Source organism: Octopus sinensis, linkage group LG26, assembly GCF_006345805.1.
Source record: "Octopus sinensis linkage group LG26, ASM634580v1, whole genome shotgun sequence".
NCBI classification, from domain to species: Eukaryota; Metazoa; Mollusca; class Cephalopoda; order Octopoda; family Octopodidae; genus Octopus; species Octopus sinensis.
Window position 1 is genome coordinate 5,418,825 of NC_043022.1, and position 20,000 is coordinate 5,438,824.

At 39.4% G+C, this 20,000-nt stretch overlaps 2 long non-coding RNA genes across 3 annotated transcripts in view; one reads left to right on the top strand and one right to left on the bottom strand.

Annotated features, from left to right (window-relative positions):
• LOC115224860 overlaps positions 1-20,000 on the bottom strand; it is a 108,494-nt gene that overhangs the window by 20,317 nt on the left and 68,177 nt on the right. The window lies entirely within an intron of this gene.
• LOC118767995 overlaps positions 11,588-20,000 on the top strand; it is a 26,914-nt gene continuing 18,501 nt past the window's right edge. For both annotated transcript variants that reach the window (XR_005003915.1, XR_005003916.1), the window contains exons 1-2: positions 11,588-11,781; positions 13,559-13,570. This is a non-coding gene — a long non-coding RNA (uncharacterized LOC118767995). The remainder of the gene's footprint in view (positions 11,782-13,558; positions 13,571-20,000) is intronic.

Consider the following 20,000-nt stretch of genomic DNA (forward strand, 5'->3'; position numbering starts at 1 on the left):
CCCCAGACTCCAGTTGAACCGTCCAACCCATGCCAGCATGGAAAACGGACGCATGATGATGATAATGATGATGATGATTGATATATATTATATATATAGAGAGAGAGAGAGAGAGAGACAGGCAGACAGACAAACAGACAGACAGAGTGAAAGAGTTAGAAAGCAAAGAGATCTGATGAACACAATTTATATCCATGTAATTTATATCCATTAGGTCTGCTTTCTAGCTCAATATAAATGTATGATATCTTACGATATCCTATATAATAGATTCACTGAAGGATTATCTCTTCAAAATTTAATCTGTTATACCAGTGTATCTTGGATAAATATTCCTATAATGGTTTGAATATCCTCATTGTGACTATCATCATCATCATCATCATCATCGTTTAACGTCCACTTTCCATCCTAGCATGGGTTGGATGATTTGAATGAGGTCTGGCAAATATATATATATATATATATATATACAACGGGCTTCTTTCAGTTTCCACCGACCAAATCCACTCACAAAGCTTTGGTCGGCCTGTGGGCAAGTGTCTTCTATCATTCCCTCGACTTAGTTGATAGAAACTGAAAGAAGCTCATCGTATTCTTTTTATTCTTTTATTTGTTCAGTCATTTGACTGTGGCCATGCTGGAGCACCACCTTTGGTCACAACAATTGTCGTGATTAATAATAAATTCTCGAATATCACATCTTTCTTGTATATTCCATCTTTCATTTACATGTATATATACGAGGGTCTTCTTTCAGTTTCCATCTACCAATCCACTCACAAAGCTTTGGTCGGCTGTGGGCAAGTGTCTTCTATCATTCCCTCGACTTAGTTGATAGAAACTGAAAGAAGCTCATCGTATTCTTTTTATTCTTTTATTTGTTCCAGTCATTTGACTGTGGCCATGCTGGAGCACCACCTTTAGTCACAACAATTGTCGTGATTAATAATAAATTCTCGAATATCACATCTTTCTTGTATATTCCATCTTTCATTTACCATGTATATATACGAGGGTCTTCTTTCAGTTTCCATCTACCAAATCCACTCACAAAGCTTTGGTCGGTCTGAGGCTATAGTAGAAGACACTTGCCCAAGGTGCCACGCAGTGGGACTGAACCCGGAACCTTGTGGTCGAGCAGCAAACTTCATACCACATGCTTATTCATTAAAAATTATGGAGACAAGTGATGGAATTTTCTAAGAGAAACTTTTAAAAACATGAAGCAAGGAAAGGGAGAAATATTTTACACGTTCACATTTTTTTTTTTTTTAAATTGGTTCTGTTTTAATTATTGTGGAAACAGAGAAGAAATATTTGCTATGCGAACGAGTATTAATCAAACATTTGGTTTAAAAATTTATTATGAAAAGCCAGGGGTCAAATGTAAAAATAACTTTTGACTATTTTAACTCTTTCTTGCTCGAAAGTGACAGCCAAAAATTAAAAGGAAAAACAAAAACAAAGCAAAACAAAAACAAAAAGAAATTGGCTAATTTTGCTGCTTTTTCTTGAAGGTTGTTTTATTTTGAAAAGCCAGTGATCTGCCATCAATTTTCCCTTCAGAATTACTGAGGCAAAAGAGCTACAAAGTAATATTTCCTGCTTCGCTTATTATGAAATGTCCGAGTAAATAGACTTCCAACAAAATTAGTCATCTAGAAAATGAAAATATTTGTTATCTAGTTATTGGGATTATTATTATTATTATTATTATTATTATTATAATATTATCATTATCATTATTATTTATAATAATTTTATTATTACCATTATTATTAATAATAATAATTTTATTATTACTGTTATTATTATTATCATTATTATTAATAATTTTATTAGTATCATTATTATTAATAATTTTATTATTAGTATCATTATTATTAATAATTTTATTATCATTATTATTATTAATAATAATAATTTTATTATTATTATTATTATTAATTTTATTATTATTATTATTACTCAAATATATTTCATTAAAATTTACTTTCAAAAGAATCCAGAATGGTTAGATTACCAAAGATATGTTTTGAAAATGAGAGAGGGAAAAAAAACAAAAAAAAAGGAAGAAAATTTTAGTATAAAAAACTTTTTTAAAAAATAGTTTCAAGTGTTTGAAGTAGAAATTGTTGAGAATTTCTATCAACTTTCAAGTCTGTAAAATTTCTGCAAAATCTTTTTTCCTTTCACCCACATTAAAGTCCATGATACTTATTGCATTTCAAATCATTTATTTATTTCTTACTGAGGCTTGAAATATAGAGGAAAACATGGATGGGGCTCGGTGTGGAGGGTGGGGGGTAATTAAGAGTCTGTGGCATTCATGCTTTCCTTTTTTTTTTCAAAAGGCATTAGCAACTGAAATAAAATTAAATAACTTCTAACTAATAAAATCTGGGTCATAAACCCCAGCTCAAAGGAAATGTTGATCTGTATATTAATAGAGATTTACAAATCCACAATGGCATCTCTCTCTCTCTCTCTCTCCATATATATTGCCTTCGAAACACGCTTGAGTCTAACTAGCAATAGCTGATGATTGGGGATTTTTCCTTGTGTAGTATGTCCTGTACTCTGTTTTTCTGTTGTAAAAAAATGGCTTTTCCGTTTTCGTTTCTCGTTGAGTTCTACGTCTAGTTGTGGTGTCCTGTACTCACGTATATATATTTATATATGCACGTATATATACATGTAGATGTAGGTACATACATATATGTTTGTATGTATGCATATATTTTATTTATTACCTATATATACATATATATATATATATATATATATATATATATATAGGTACGTACATATATGTTTGTATGTATGCATATATTTTATTTATTACACTATATATACATATATATATATATATATATATGTATATATAATATATATATATATATAATATTAATTCGAGACAAAACCACTATTTTGCAAAACAAACAAGGAAATACTTAATCAATACATAAAAATTTTTAATATAAAGAAATAAACCGCCACTACAATCGTTTCATGTCTTCAATGACATTCGTCAGGTGGATTTTCGATCTCCTAATCTGTTTTAATTTATGAAGTATATATATATATACAGTAATCTCTCGCCATGTTGTGGTTCACCTTTTGCGGTTTATTATTTAAGCTTACGCCGATTCCTCCATGGTCTTGTTTTGCATTTATAATAAAATGAATATACAGTACAGTACTCTTTCTACTTCGCAGATTTTGGAAGGTTTGGGAATGTTACACCTGTGATAGTCAAGGGATTATTGTATATGTGTAGAAAATCGAAGTCGATCAACATCAATGGAAATTGCAGCAGTGGTTAAACGAACCATCCGATCATAGCCGTTGCCAGCGCCGCCCCGACTGGCCTCCGTGCCGGTGGCACGTAAAAGCACCATCCGTTCGTGTCCGTTGCCAGCCTCGCCTGGCCCCGTGCCGGTGGCACGTAAAAGTACCATCCGTTCGTTGCCGTTGCCAGCTCCATCTGGCACCTGTGCGTGTGGCACGTAAAAAGCACCCACTACACTCTCGGAGTGGTTGGCGTTAGGAAGGGCATCCAGCCGTAGAAACACTGCCAGATCAGACTGGGCGTGATGCAGCCTTCTGGCTTCACAGACCCCAATTGAACCGTCCAACCCATGCCAGTATGGAAAGCGGACGCTAAATGATGATGATGATAATGATGATGATACTCAAGGAATATATAAAAAAATTAAATCCAATACAAGGAAAACAGTTTTCTCTAAATTACTGGGTCTGAATCAAAACAATTGTAGGATTATAATATTGTTATTTATATTATATTATATAATAATAATAATAAAATAATAATAATAATAATAATATAGTAAATTAAAATTAAAATATGTTAATCATGAATCTTCATTTTCTTTTAATTCTTATTCATTTATACATATTGTGTATATCTTTTATCTTTTGTTTGTTTCAGTCATTGGATGGCAGCCTGCTGGGGCACTCCCTTGAAGGATTTTAATCGAATGATTTGACCCCAGTACTTAATTCCCTTAAACCTGGGTACTGATTCTATCCATCCCTTTTGCTGAACTGTTAAGTTATGGGGACATAACCACATGAACACCAGTTGTGAAGCAGTGATGGAGAACAAATACAGATACACATATATACCTATATATATATAATATATATATATATATAATATATATATATATATATATATATTCGCTTTCACCTTCAAAGCGTAGAGTAGATGAAACCATGGCGACTGAAGAAGGGTTTTTTTCTTTGTGTTAATTGTCCTGTACTCTATTTTTTGTTGTTTAAAAAACGTCCAGTTCCTTTGGTTTGTGTCTTGTTTTCGTTTCTCTTGTGTTCGACATCCCTTTGGTCCTGTACTCATATATGCGTGTATATGTACATGTAGAGGTAGGTACGTACATATATGTTTATATATATGCATATGTTTATTTATTATTATATATATATATATATATATATATATAATTATATATGTATGTATACACACACACACACATACACAAGGGACTTGTTTCAGTTTCTGTCAACCAAATCCACTCACAAGACTTTGATCAGCCTGACATTTGTTCAAGGTGCCATGCAGTGGGACTGAACTTGGAACGAGGTAGTTGAGAGGCAAGCTTCTTACCACACAGCCACACCTGCACCTATATTTTCCAGCATTCCACATTTTCCTCAAACAGTTTTCTGTTTCCCTTCTCATTATGTTGCCACCACATTAGACTTCCCCTATTCAGCGTCGATGTACCCCCAACACGTACCCTTCCATAATTCACGCACTTCACATCAAAATTTACACGGGGGTACATCCTATTTATCATTCTTCTTTGCACACAATAAACCAAAAAGTCTCCTAGATTCTGAAGAACCATCAAAGACATGCCATCACTGAAATGCATCAAAAGATTTATGGTAGCAGAAATATGGGTGATGGTGGTGGAGGAGGAGGAGGAGCAGGGGAAGGAATAAAAAATGGGGAGGAGGAGAAGGAATAAGAAAATTGGTTTCTATGTCTCTGGAACCCAAATACCGACTAATTCCGATCGATCTATCAATGAAAAGCTGAGAGTTAAAATATTTAGTCACAGCCAAAAAAATTAAGGGTCAGTCGGTACAAAGGTAAACTTCAGTCACATGATTCTCTTCTTCTTCTTCTCTTCTTCTTCTCTAGCAACAGTCACATGCTTTTACCGATGCTGCAGTCACATGCAGTTTCCATCCTCACATCTGTCAGGTGCAGAAATGCAGTGTTTTCTTTGCACTTTCTTATTATTATCTTCTGTCTTTCAGTTCATTGTGAGATGTTAGTGGTGGTGGTGGTGGTGGTAAAGGTAGGGATGGTGGCAGTGGTAGTGGCAGTGGTAGTAGTAGTGGTGGAGGTGGTGGTGGTGTTGATGATACTAGTGGCAGTGGTAGTAGTAGTGGTGGTGGTGGTGTTGATGGTACTAGTGGTCGTGGCAGTGGTGGAGGTGGTGGTGGTGTTGATGGTACTAGTGGTCGTGGCGGTGGTGGTGGTGGTGTTGATGGTACTAGTGGTCGTGGCGGTGGTGGTGGTGTTGATGGTACTAGTGGTGGTGGTGGTGGAGGTGGTAGTAGTAGTGGTGGTGGTGGAGGTGGTGTTGATGGTACTAGTGGTCGTGGCGGTGGTGGTGTTGATGGTACTAGTGGTCGTGGCGGTGGTGGAGGTGGTGAAGGTAGTGTGGGTAGTGATGGTGGCAGTGGTGGTGGAGGTGGTGTTGATGGTACTAGTGGTGGTGGTGGTGGAGGTGGTAGTGGTGGTGGTGGCAATAGTTGTAGCAGTAGTAGTGGTGGTGGTGGTGTTGGTGTCCACAATGCAAAAGTTATTGATGCTAGTGGTATGATGATACCAGTAATGGTTAAGCTGAGGTGTGAAGCAGTAGTGATGCTTACATAATATAAAGCTTGCTGTTGCTGCTGTTGTTGGGGCAATGGTAGTGGTGATGGTGGTGACGATGGTGGTGGTGGTGGTAGTAGTAAATTCAAAGTAAGCATAATTAGAGTTTGCTACCGAAAAATGGGCAAATGATGATGATGATGATGATGATGATGATGTGTGGTGGGGTTCACACATATATTGAGCTATTTATCTATCAATATATATATACAAACTTAAACACATGCACACGCACACATATACATAGCAGTTCAGCAAACAACGACTGATTGAATAAGTACCAGACTTTACAAAAAACAAAAAAAAAAAAAGTACTGAGGTTGATTTGTTCAATTCAATCCTCAAAAACACTGCCCCAGCATGACCACAGTCTAAGGAATGAAACAAGGAAAAGACATACACACACACTACCACAAAACTACCACCACCATTGCCACCACACTACTATGACATGAATTAAGCCTTAATTCCTCTCCCTGTCCATGGCTTCACAGCCTGTACCCCACCCCACCACCAACATCTTGACACTCTCATCTCTCCTTCTTTTCCTCCTTTACTACCTCAACACTTGTTGTCCCCTTGTTTTGTTCCCCCCCCCCCATCATACTGCCCTTATCATTTTATCTCAAACCCCTTCTCTCACAGTCCCTACCATTTTTATCTAACCCCCATCCTTTGCCTGTAACAAGGGACAGAAGTATAAAACAGCCCTACATGCTCCACCCTATAACTCCCACTCTTTCTTTCCCAACCCCACCATCACACCCTCACAACAATAACTCTACTCTTCTCAGCATACTTTACCATCATCCCGCTCCTCTCCTCTCTTTCTCTCTCTCTCTCTCATTTCTTTTTTCGGTGTGGTCATTCTTTGGTGCTGCCAATTACAAGGCAACCTCACAAAGGCTGGTGCCATAAGCTAAAAGTAAAGGTTACTTTCTTGACTCATGCCGATTCATAAGGTCCAGGTTCTTGGTTTCCATGGCATATAAATCCCCACCCCACCCGGATGCAACACTAGTCCCTTGCAGGATTACTCATTTTTTCACCAGCCGAGTGGACTGGAGCAACGTGAAATGAAGTGTCTTGCTCAAGAAAACAATGCATTGCCCGGTCCAGGAATCGAAACCACAATCTTACGGTTGTGAATCCAACACCCCTAACCATTAAGCCATGTACCTCCACTGGTGGTACCCATTTTTGTCAGCTGAGTGGACTGGGGCAACGTGAAATGAAGTGTTTTGTTCAAGAACACAACAGACCATCTGGTTCAGGGACTGAAACCACAATCTTACGGTCGTGAATCCAACACCCCTAACCATTAAGCCACGTGCCTCCCCAGGCTAAAACTCATTTTTGCCAGCTGAGTGGACTGGAGCAACAAGAAACACAGACACACAAACACACACAGACATATATATATATATATATATATATATATATATATACAACGGGCTTCTTTCAGTTTCCGTCTACCAAATTCACTCACAAGGCTTTGGTCGGCCCGGGGTTATAGTAGAAGACACTTGCCCAAGGTGCCACGCAGTGGGACTGAACCCGGAACCATGTGGTTGGTAAACAAGCTACTTACCACACAGCCACTCCTGCGCCTATATATATATATATATTATATATATATATATATATATATATGTATACATACATACATACATATAGTTATTCTACCAAATATATACATTTTATTTATTATTTTGCACATTACTTAATCATTGTTATATGTTTTATCTTATATTTAATCTTTCTATAAGATGTAATTTTTCTAAATGGTATAATTTAATTTTTCATTATTGAATTGATAAAAGTGGTTTTTTTCTAATTTATATATATATATACATACACATATGTGCACGCACATGCGAAGTGAAGAAATGTTACAAGAATTTATGTATGCAAACATCAGTTCCATTGAAAGACAACAAAGCAGACGTAGTTGTCTGCAGCTGAGATGGAATATGTCTGCTCTGTTGTGGAAGGGAATCATCTAGCAGACTTGAAGAACCCTTCTAAAGTAAACAGAAGGGAAAACACCAATGTCAACACACAAAAGGGGACACACACACATATAACATTATTGCCCACCCTTGCCCACCCCCCATACTTATCTAACATGAAACAACATTAATGTGGTAACAAACATATATCTTTCAACACACACACACACACATATATATACGTTTGTGTGTGTGTGTGTGTGTGTGTGTGTGTGATGGGAGTCAGGTCAATAATGAGTTTAACCACTGCTCGTTAATGAGCTGCTGTATAAAATCGATTTGTTTTGGCCCACTTAATGAATTGCTGCTTTCACCACAATTATATTACATAAATGCTTCTTCTCATTTACATGCAATGCACATATGTATATACACATGTATATACACATTTATATACACATATATATATATATATAATAATAATAATAATAATAAACATTGTGTACAGTGCTCAGGTGCACTACAACTCATCTAAAGTGCATAGGTGTAGTTTCAACGGATTTCGGAAAGCACGAGGGCCTTAAAGGATGCAGTGTCATGGCAGTCAACAACTGACGCAGGCAGTTTATTCCATGCTTCAGCAACTCTATATATACACATATCTTTATATATGAAAGGGTGCTGAAAAGTTTCTGACTTTAAAGGTATCACAAAAGGTCTGGTTGAAGAACCAACCTTCCATGTTCTTTCACAGGGCTTAGAAAAGTTGAAGGACCGCTGCAATAAGTGTGAGAATCTGAGAGGAGGGGAATATGTTGAATGAAATCATAATTAACTGATCCTCATCCTGTATCTACTTTTACCCAAAGCCAAGAACTTTTCAACCCCATCTCATATATTTACATACAAAACACACACACTTACTACATACTTGATATATATATACTCTTGTGTGTGTGTGTATATAAATATGATGGGCACCTCTTACAGAAGGTGTTCTGAGAGCTTACCACACGAGTACACATACCTTCATTCAATCACAGAATTTTTCATTGAGAGAGTTTTTAACAGCAGGGATTAGGTGAACCAGGAGAAAAGGGTCAGTGACATCAATGGTTGAGGAACCCTACCAGAAGAGGAGGAGTGAAGGAGGTCACATGGATAAAAGTAGGACCAGCATGGGCCTCTTCACCTCAGGGTGGTTGTAAAAGACAGGTGCATGTGGACGTATGAATTAGAGATGGAATTTGCCGTTAGGTTCTGACAATAAGTTAGGTGGGTAATGCACTTTTCGAATGTAACCCCTGTGGGACAGTCGACACAGCAAGGAAACCTGAGAGGCAGGTGAATTGCACTTTGCTCCTTATGCGACATTCCCTTTCTTATGGTGATGGCCATGGTAGGTAACACATAAAAGAGATGCTGAGGCCTGAAGCATTTTAACCCTTCAACATTCAAATTATTCTGTCGAATGTAAAGCTTACTCATTCACATTGTTTTCTATCAATCATGAATTATCTCAGAGCTTTGAGATTTCAATGATGGGATTTCTTACTTTTAGAATGACATTATAGGTCAGGTATAAGAAGCCAGATCTGGCCAGCATAACACAGGTAGAGTATTTAATATATGTGTCAGCTCTGTCTGGCCCCCGTGTTGGTGGCACGTAAAAGCACCATCCGTTTGTGTCCGTTGCCAGCCTCGCCTGGCCCCCGTGCCGGTGACACGTAAAAGCACCATCCGTTCGTGGCCGTTTGCCAGCTCTGTCTGGCCCCCGTGTTGGTGACACGTAAAAGCACCATCCGTTCATGTCCGTTGCCAGCCTCGCCTGGCCCCCGTGCCGGTGACATGTAAAAGCACCATCCGTTCGTGGCCGTTTGCCAGCTCTGTCTGGCACCTGTGCGGGTGGCACGTAAAAAGCACCCACTACACTCACGGAGTGGTTGGCGTTAGGAAGGGCATCCAGCCGTAGAAACACTGCCAGATCTGACTGGGCCTGATGAAGCCTTCTGGCTTCACAGACCCCAGTTGAACTGTCCAACCCATCTAGCATGGAAAGCGGACGCTAAACGATGATGATGATGATGATGATTACTGATGTGGGTGTCATTAACTTTAACCCTTTAGCATTCAGATTTATTCTGTCGAATTTAATGCTTGTCTATTCCCATTGTTTTGTGTTATAGCATTATTATTTCAATAACGTGATTGTTTAGTTTTGGAATGACATTGTAGGGCAGGTGTGAGAGGCCAGATCTGGTCAGTTTGAACATAAAACAGAAAGAATATTTGGGCTGGATATGGCAGATTTAAGCCTTTAGCATTCAGATTACTCTGTCAAATTATCATCATCATCATCATCATCGTTTAGCGTCCGTTTTCCATGCTAGCATGGGTTGGACGGTTCAACTGGGGTCTGGGAAGCCAGAAGGCTTCATCAGGCCCAGTCAAATCTGGCAGTGTTTCTATGGCTGGATGCCCTTCCTAACGCCAACCACTCCGTGAGTGTAGTGGGTGCTTTTTACGTGCCATCCGCACAGGTGCCAGACAGAGCAGGCAAATGGCCACGAACGGATGGTGCTTTTTATGTGCCACGCGCACGAGGGCCAGGCGAGGCTGGCAACGGACACGAAACGGAGCAGTGCTGGCAACGGTCGCGAAACGGAAGGTTCTCTTACATGCCACCGGCACTGGTAATACATCTGCAATTTCCATTGATCGATTTCGATTCTGATCCTCACTTGCTTCAACGGGTCTTCACAAGTAGAGTTTCGACATGCCACCGGCACTGGTAACACATCTGCAATTTCCATTGATCGATTTCGATTCTGATCCTCACTTGCTTCAACGGGTCTTCACAAGTAGAGTTTCGACATGCCACCGGCACTGGTAACACATCTGCAATTTCCATTGATCGATTTCTTATTCCCCTTGTTTTGAATTAATCGGGGATTACCTCACAGCCTTGAGACCTCAATGATGTGATTGTTTGTTTTTAGAATGTTGCTCCTTCCATTCTCTATCTCTAATATATACCCCAGCTATTTACTACCCTTGCTGTCTGTCTGACAGGCACTTGTAGGTCAAACTTCACAGCCACCCTATATTTCTCTCAAATAAACTATTCACACTCTAAACACGCGTTGAGTTCCTTTTCAGAAAGTGCTACTTGTTTATAATTACATGTGTGTGTGTGTATCTCCCTCCACACACACACACACACACACACACACACAACCACACACACAAAGACAGGCAGACAGATAGATATGCGCCAGCCAGCTCCATAATTGTAACTCCATTTAGTTATTTATGTCGCAAACAAACCAACAAGGGACATACTCCTCCGATGTATTTCATTTGTGTGGAAGTCTCAGGACACTTGTCGCTCTCTCTCTCTCTCTCTCTTTCTCTCTCCATACAACAGAATTAAAACCACGATTACAAACAAACACGTTTAATTCTCCAACCAACCATTATTGCTCCACAATGAATTCCCACGTAAACTTCTTCTGAAAGAAGGGCTTTTATTTATTTATTTATTTTCCTGGAAATAAATAATGACGGGGACAAAAATAAAAGACAAACTATGACAAAAGGGAGACTGAAAGAGAAAACAAAAAGACAGACCAAAATCTGGGGCCATCAACGTCTTGCAAAGCATTTATCTTCATTTTCTGTCTTGTTTCAAAGGGTTTATATGCTTGTCTCAAAGCTTAAGCCATGCAAGTGTAAGTTCATGCCGTAAACGAATGGTGAAACCGCGAATGGCTCAGGAACCGGACCTAATCCTCGGGACCGTATTCTTCCACCGCGAGGAAAGTGGATAACTGTGGCAATTCTAGAGCTAATACATGCAACTGAAGCCGCAATCGCAGGTCGCACCCGGGCGTAAATTTCTTTTGAAAGAAGGGCTTTTATTTATTTATTTATTTTCCTGGAAATAAATAATGACGGGGACAAAAATAAAAGACAAACTATGACAAAAAGGAGACTGAAAGAGAAAACAAAAAGACAGACCAAAATCTGGGGCCATCAACGTCTTGCGAAGCATTTGTCTTCATTTTCGGTCTTGTTTCAAAGGGTTTATAGGAGTTAAGCAGAAAAGAGATAACAGGATAATAGTAGCAATAAAAACAACCCAAAATGTGGTATTAATAGAAATATGGGGGAGAATGGGTGACTTTGGTGTTATTCAAGGATCTCAGGATGTTCACCGCAAAACGTTTTATTGCTTTCGCAAAAGACAGCGGAATGGAAATGGTATTCATTTTACAACTGGGATAAAAAGGCACTCTGTTTATACGGTTAATGTATATATGTGTGTATGTATGTATGTATGTAGGTGTGTATGCATGTGTGTGTGTGTATGTATGTATGTAGGTGTGTGTGTATGTATTATGTGAATGTATGTATGTGTGTGTATGTATGTGTGTGTATGTGCATATGTGTGTGTGTATGTATGAGTGTATATGTATGCATGTGTATGTATGAGTGTATATGTATGCATGTGTGTATATATGTGTATGTGTGTATGTGTATATATGTATGTGTTTGTATATATATGTGTATATGTATGCGTGTGTGTGTGTATGTGTGATTAAATGTTTGTGCATGTGTATGTATGCGTATGTATGCATGTAAGTGTGTGTGTGCGTGTGTGTATCTGTATGTGTATGTACGACTATGTATACACACATATTCAAGTGTATATATGTGAACATAAGTGTGTGTGTGTGTGAGTGTGTGTGACTGGCGCTTCATCAGTTATGATGACAATTGCTCCAGCTGACCAACGGAGCAGCCTTCCCATGAAACTAACATGCAAGTGGTTGAGTACTCCACAGACCAATGTAGTCCTCAAGGAGATTCAGTGAGACACAGAATATAACAAGGCTGGCCCCTTTTCAATTACTGGTACTTCTCATTTTAGCCAGTGGAGTGGAGTGGAGCAATGTAGGAATTGACTAATTGTTAAGCCATGCACCTTCACGTGCGTGTATGAGTGTATATGTGCTTATGTATATGTGTGTGTGTGTGTGTGTGTGTGTGTGTGTATACGTGTGTTTGTGCTTGTCTTGGTTTATATTATGAGGAATGTTTAACCATGAGCCATTATTGAATGTAGCTAAACATGCAGCCCCAGGCAACATGAGAGACAAATGGATGGAACAGCATAAAAGAAACCCAGGAATGTCTGCGTGTGTGTGTGTGTGTGCCTTTTTAATTATGTTAATCATTTCAGCTAATTAACCCCTAATAAACTACAGTATGACATTGCTACAATATAACTGAGGGCATTGACTCTAAATGAGCACTAATATAGGCTATATATATGTGTGTGTGTGGTGTGTGTGTGTATATATATATATATATATATATATATATATATATTAAGCATAATTAAATCTCAGAATGAGATTGAAACAGTAATCGCTCGATAATGTAAAGTATAGAAGCCATCTTATCATGGCTAACCACATTGGGGAGGGGGTGTTACTGTAGCTTTATAGCCCCAAGAGATCTTCGTCTCAAGCTGGCTTTAGACACAATATCAGTGTCCTTGGAGTATTTGCAAAGGGAGGCCATCCCTTCCTCGAAAGCCTGAGTGATACGCTCGAACTAGTTTCGGGATTTTTGTCCCTCGTCAACGGGCGGTAACCACCAGGTCGCGATGAAAGTGAAGGCTGCTTTGCAAATATATATAAGTTTTTCTAATGGCGTCTGCCACTGATGTCGAACAACGAACAGTAAGCATAATTAAATCTCAGAATGAGATTGAAACAGCACTGGTGCCTCTTTTTACATGGCACCAACAGCAGCAGGATTGCCAAACGGCTTCCAAGACAGAAACCTCTTGGGTGAGAATGTGAGAGGAACTGAGGAGGTTGGAGCACAATAGATGGATGGAGACAGGTATCTTAACAGAGAAGACATACCTGGTGGCCTCATTACGAAAAGAAAGGAGAGAGAGAGAGAGAGAGAGAGAGAGAGAGAGATTCTTTTATTTGTTTCAGTCATTTGACTGTTGCCATGCTGGAGCACCACCTTTAGTGAAACAAATTGACCCCAGGGCTTATTCTTTGTAAGCCTAGTACTTATTCCATCAGCTGCTTTTGCCGAACCGCTAAGTTACAGGGATGTAGATACGTCAACATCGGTTGTCAAGCAATGGCGGGGGAACAAACACAGACACACACACACACACATATATATATATATATATACGACAGGCTTCTTTTCAGTTTCCGCGTAACAAATCCACTCACGAGGCTTTGGTAGGCCTGAGACTATAGTAGAAGACACTTGCCCAAGGTGCCATCCAGTGGGACTGAACCTGAAACCATGTGGTTAGTAAGCAAGCTACTTACCACACAGCCTCACCTGCACCTATAAAGTGAGGGAAAGAGAAATAGATAATGTCAGAGACGTGTGTGTGTGTGTGTGTTTGCTTTCTGCTTGTGCTTGCGTGTATGCAGCCTTGTATGTGTGCGTGTGCATGAATGTTGCCATTCCTTTGCATGTATGACATCATCTGAACACAAAAACGATGCTGTGATATCTACACTCCCGATGAACGTTTCATGCTACAAGTTCTGCCTTCTTGAAGTCATGGAACAAAAAACTCTCTTAGTTTTCAGACAGGAAAGGATTGGCGAGAGGAAGAACATTTGGGTTTTTAAAAAATAAATAAATCCTCATCTAACCTATACCAGTGGTTAGAGCATCAGGCTCACAATCATGGGGTAGTGAGTTCAATTCCTGGACCAGGCTGTGTGTTGTGTTCTTGAGTCAGACACTTTGTTTTCACGTTGCTCCAGTTCACTCAGCTGTGGAAATGAGTTGTGACATCACTAGTACCAAGCTGTATTGGCCCCTTTGCCTTTCCCTTGGACAACATAAGTGACATGGAGAGAGCAGTCTCCCATAAACAAAACCTTGACCAAACTTGTGCCTCGGAGGGGAACTTTCTAGGTGCAATCCCATGACCGAAGGGGGTCTTTCCCCTTAGCCCTAACCTATACCAGCATAGAAAAAACAAATATAAAACAAGTGAGCAAATAAAAAGTGGACAAATATATACATTTTTTTTTTTTTTTTACTACCCACAAGGAGCCAAACACAGAGGGGACAAACAAGGACAGACAAAGAGATTAAGTCGATTAACATTGACCCCAGTGCGTAACTGGTACTTAATATATCGACCCCGAAAGGATGAAAGGCAAAGTCGACCTCGGCGGAACTTGAACTCGGAACGTAAGGACAGATTAAATATGGCTACGCATTTCGCCCGGTGTGCTAACGTTTCTGCCAGCTCGATACACAACAAGGGCAAAGGTTAAAGGGCAAAAGCAAGTGTCAGAGGCTGCGAACCCCATTCCAACAGAGACCAGCTTGAAAAACATACAAACCCCAAACGATAAGAGTGAGCAACACAATGCTTTCCCTCAGCACCAGAGCGAATAATGTTACTTTTATGATGTATATTTTCTTAAAACTATATTTTTACCAAAGTTAGGTAAAGAACATAGAATACAAGTCTTCAGTATATTTCCTTCATCCACCCACCCCCTCAACCCTCGCCTCTCCTTCTCACTTACACGCACACAAATGTGATATCTCCTACATATCTAACGATAAGAGAGAATAATATATACATTCTCCCCAATTTTAACATGTGTTTATTATTTCTAACAATTAATAGCGGTGCTCACTGAAGTGTACACCGAAAGATACACATCACATTTGAGAATTTCTTCCTTTTCTATCTTTTTATCCTTCTTTCCATTACGTCTATCTTGTTTCCTAAAGATATTAAATTCTTCATCGGAGAATGCGTAAGAAAACTTAAAAGTGATTCATGTTTTATATTTTGATAATTCAAGACAAGATTTCAAGAAAGATAAGCATCTCCCAGAAGATATATTTCAATCTTGTCAAAACATCAATGCAGCGATGGCCAGGCGAAGATTACCTTGCTTAACACATTGTTTGCGTTTGGCTTGTGAATACATTTCTGACAAGACATACAAATAAATTCTGCTGGCTTTTTCTGGATTTTAGATTCAAATTAAAACGACACAACCTACACGCAGCAAGGCATTTATATACATACACACACACACACACACACACATACATGTATATGCATTTATACATACATGTATATATATATATATATATATATACATGTATGTATAAATGCATATTCATGTATGTATATGCATTTATATATAAGCACATATAGAAATATATGTATGTGCATGTATATGTGTGTGTATCCATGTGTGTATATAAAAATATAATGTATCTATCTATATGTATGTATATATATATGTATATACACAGACACACACACATACATATATATATACATATATATATGCATGTGTGTGTGAGTGTATATATATGTATCTATCTATATGTATGTATATGTCACTAAATATAATTGATATATGTAAGAAAATATGGTGTTATCAGATATACTATTATTTTATTTTGAGTGTGTATGTATACACACACACACACACGCACACACACACACACAAACACGTGCATGAACACACACCACTTATGTATATGATTCCCAGAAGCAAAACAAAACAATTCTCATGAAATGAAGAATAAAAGGTTCCAGTGTGACCAAAAAGGAACCAAAATATTTGCTTGACCCCAGCACCATGCCGCTTACCAAACAAAGGATCCTCCACACAGCCAGAGTCAACAAAACTCTTCCTCTCCATTTCGCAAATAATGCACAATACAACGTATAATGCGGAGGTGTGTAGGTGGCATGTGGCGGCACCCGTGATTGTTGCTGCCAGTGAAACATCAGAATTGCCAATTGTTAGAAGAACAATAGTGATGGCAGGGGTGGAGGGGTAAAAAGGGGTTCGGTCACGTGAGACAGCAATGTCACATGACATATTTAGGGTCATGTATGGACTAACAACATACTTCTGGTAAAAGAGGTAAAGAAGGACCAGAAATAAGGACCGGTAGAGTCACATGTGAAGGCATGTGGCTTAGTGGTTAGGGTGGTCAGCTCATGAACGTAAGGTGATGAGTTCAATTCCTGGCAGTGCATTGTATCCTTGAGCAAGACACTTTATTGCGTTGTACCTGTAATTCGAAAGGGGCCAGCCTTGTCATGTTCTGTGTCATGCTGAATCTCCCTGAGAACTATGCATGTCTGTGGAGTACTCAGCCACTTGCATGTTAATTTCGCAAACAGGATGTTCTGTTGGGTAGATAAACTGGAACCCTTGTCATTCATAACTGATAAAGTTCCAGGATATTCAGCTCACAATCATAATGTAGTGAGTTCAACTCCTTGAGCAAGACACTTCATTTCACTTTATTGCTCCAGCTGGCAAAAATGAATTCTACCTGTTATACAAAGGGGTCAGGCTTGTCATATTCTGTATGTCACACTGGATCTGTCTCAGAACTAAAATGAGAATAATAATAATAATGAATTTATCGTATACAGTGCTCAGGTGCATGTTAAAGATACCTGTGCCTGTGGAGTGTTCAGCCACTTGCAAGTTAATTTCTGTTGTAAAGTGGGTTCCTCCCACTGGTGTCATGTGTGACTGTTGTTGTACTGCAGTTGCTGTTTTACACTAGTAGCCACAATAGTTACTACTCAACGGATACCTATTTCTTTATTACCCACAAAGGGCTAAACACAGAGGGGACAAACAAGGACAGACATAGGTATTAAGTCGATTACATCGACCCCAGTGCATAACTGGTACTTTATTTATCGACCCCGAAAGGATGAAAGGCAAAGTCAGCCTCGGCGGAATTTGAACTCACAACGTAACGGCAGACGAAATACCGCTAAGCATTTCGCCCAGCGTGCTAACGTTTCTGCGTTGTATCTCTTTGTACTGGAATAGCAATACACTAACTTCTTTTGTCCTACTATCGCTGATAGCTCCACAATACACCGACTAGAACTGTCAAATGTTGACTCTCGACTCTTCAACTCTTGACCATCACTTGACGACTGGCTACTGGTCTGTTTATAATGGCTGTCCCCTACCACTTTTTACCAGGAGGGGTATACAGTTCCACTATACAATTTCACATGCAGGTTGTTCCATTACACAGGTCTTCCTGGATTGGGTGAGGCACTGTGTTCTTGAGCAAGACACTTCATTTCACATTGCTCCAGTCCACTCAGCTGGCAAAAATAAGTAACCCTGAGAGGGACTGGGGTCCCATCCAGGTGAGGAATATATTCGCTACGGAAACTGGAAATCCAGCCCTATGAGTCTCTATAACTGAGGAAGGATCTTGATCTTTTTATTCAATGTATGTATATGTGGTGGTATATGGCTTAGTGGTCAGGGTGTTGGACTCGTAATCATAAAATTGTGGTTTCGATTCCTGGATCGGGTGAAACACTTCATTTTCACATTGCTCCAGTCCCCTCAGCTGGCAAGAATGAGTCATCTTGTGAGGAATTTACATGAAACCAAGAAACTGACCATTATGAGTTGGCACGACTCGAGAAGGTGACCTTTACCTTTGTTTTTAATATTGACCAGATCAACTGGGACACTCGTCGCTGTAACTGATGGAGTTCCAGTTAGAACCACAGCAAAGAACGGACAGAGAAAAAAAAAGGTGGATGACTTGAAGTTAGCTGACGTCTGTGAACGACGCAGGGACAAGGCTGTGCACCTGCAGCCGCTTTGGAGATGACAGATCTTCATTGCCTGAACAAATTATGGTTCCAAAGTATGGTTCCAATTATGGTCTCAGCACCTCAACTCTGTCCATTCTGAATTTCTACAGAATTACATTGCAATCAGTTGCAAAAGAGTTCCGCAAGTTGAGTTGGTTCCAAATTCTTTATATAGAATTAGGAAACTAAATAAATTCCTGTCAATAATTCAGGATAGACGCATCAGATAGGTTCCAGTGGGGAAACTTCATAAATATGTAATTACCAGAAGCAGAAAATATTCTCCTGTGGCAAACAACAAAAGTCTCAAATCACTTAAATGGTAAAACTGCTGATAGATAGCAAAAACAAAGGAAAACCATTTAACCACCACCACCACCACCATCATCATCATCGTTGTCAGCTTTGCTATTATCATCCTCTTACTCCCCCTCGTTATTTTTGCATTTGTTTTTGTACTCTTCTTCCCTCCTTGGATAAGTTGGATAAACCTTGAAGCACATCAATCTCTTTACTGCATATATTAACTGGGTGTACAAAGGGTGTCGAAAAGATCCCGGCTTTGGGTTTAAAGGAAATACAGGATGGGGATCAGTTAATTATGATTTCATTCAGCATATTCCCCTCTCAGAGTCACACACTTAGCGCAGTGGTCCTTCAGGTTTTCTAAGCCCTGTGAAAGACCTCAGAAGGTCTTTTATGATACCCTTAAAGCCAGGAACTTTTCAGATAGACAGACAGACAGACAGATAGATATAGGGATTGCTGAAAAGTTCCTGGCTTTGGGTAAAAGAAAATAGAGAAGAATCAGTTATGATTTCCTTCAACATATTTCCCTCTTCTCAGATTCACACACTTAATGCAGTGGTCCTTCAGTTTTTCTAATCCCTGTAAAAGGATTCGGAAGGTTGGGTCATCAACCAGGCCTTTTGCAATACCCTTAAAGCAAGCATCTTTTCAGCAGCCCCTCATATTATATGCCACCATCAGTATTGGAGGTGTTCTCTGCAGAAGGAATGTTTGACAATTTATCAGAGAGATGCCAGACCCCTCTGGCACCTGTGCAGGTGGCACGTAAAAAGCACCCACTACGCTCGCGGAGTGGTTGGCGTTAGGAAGGGCATCCAGCTGTAGAAACACTGCCAGATCAGACTGGAGCCTGGAGCAGCCCCTGGCTCCCCAGACCCCGGTCGAATCGTCCAACCCGTGCTAGCGCGGAAAACGGACGTTAAACGATGATGATGATGATGATGATGATGATGAAATCAATTACCTTTCTAGAGGAGAATTGCTCAGTAGTACTTTGTGGTACTTCATGGTACTCTGTGGTATTCCATAGTACTATACAGATTTGCTACCAACATATTTCTGATTTTATGGTGACATACTGAAACACCCAACTGTATATTGG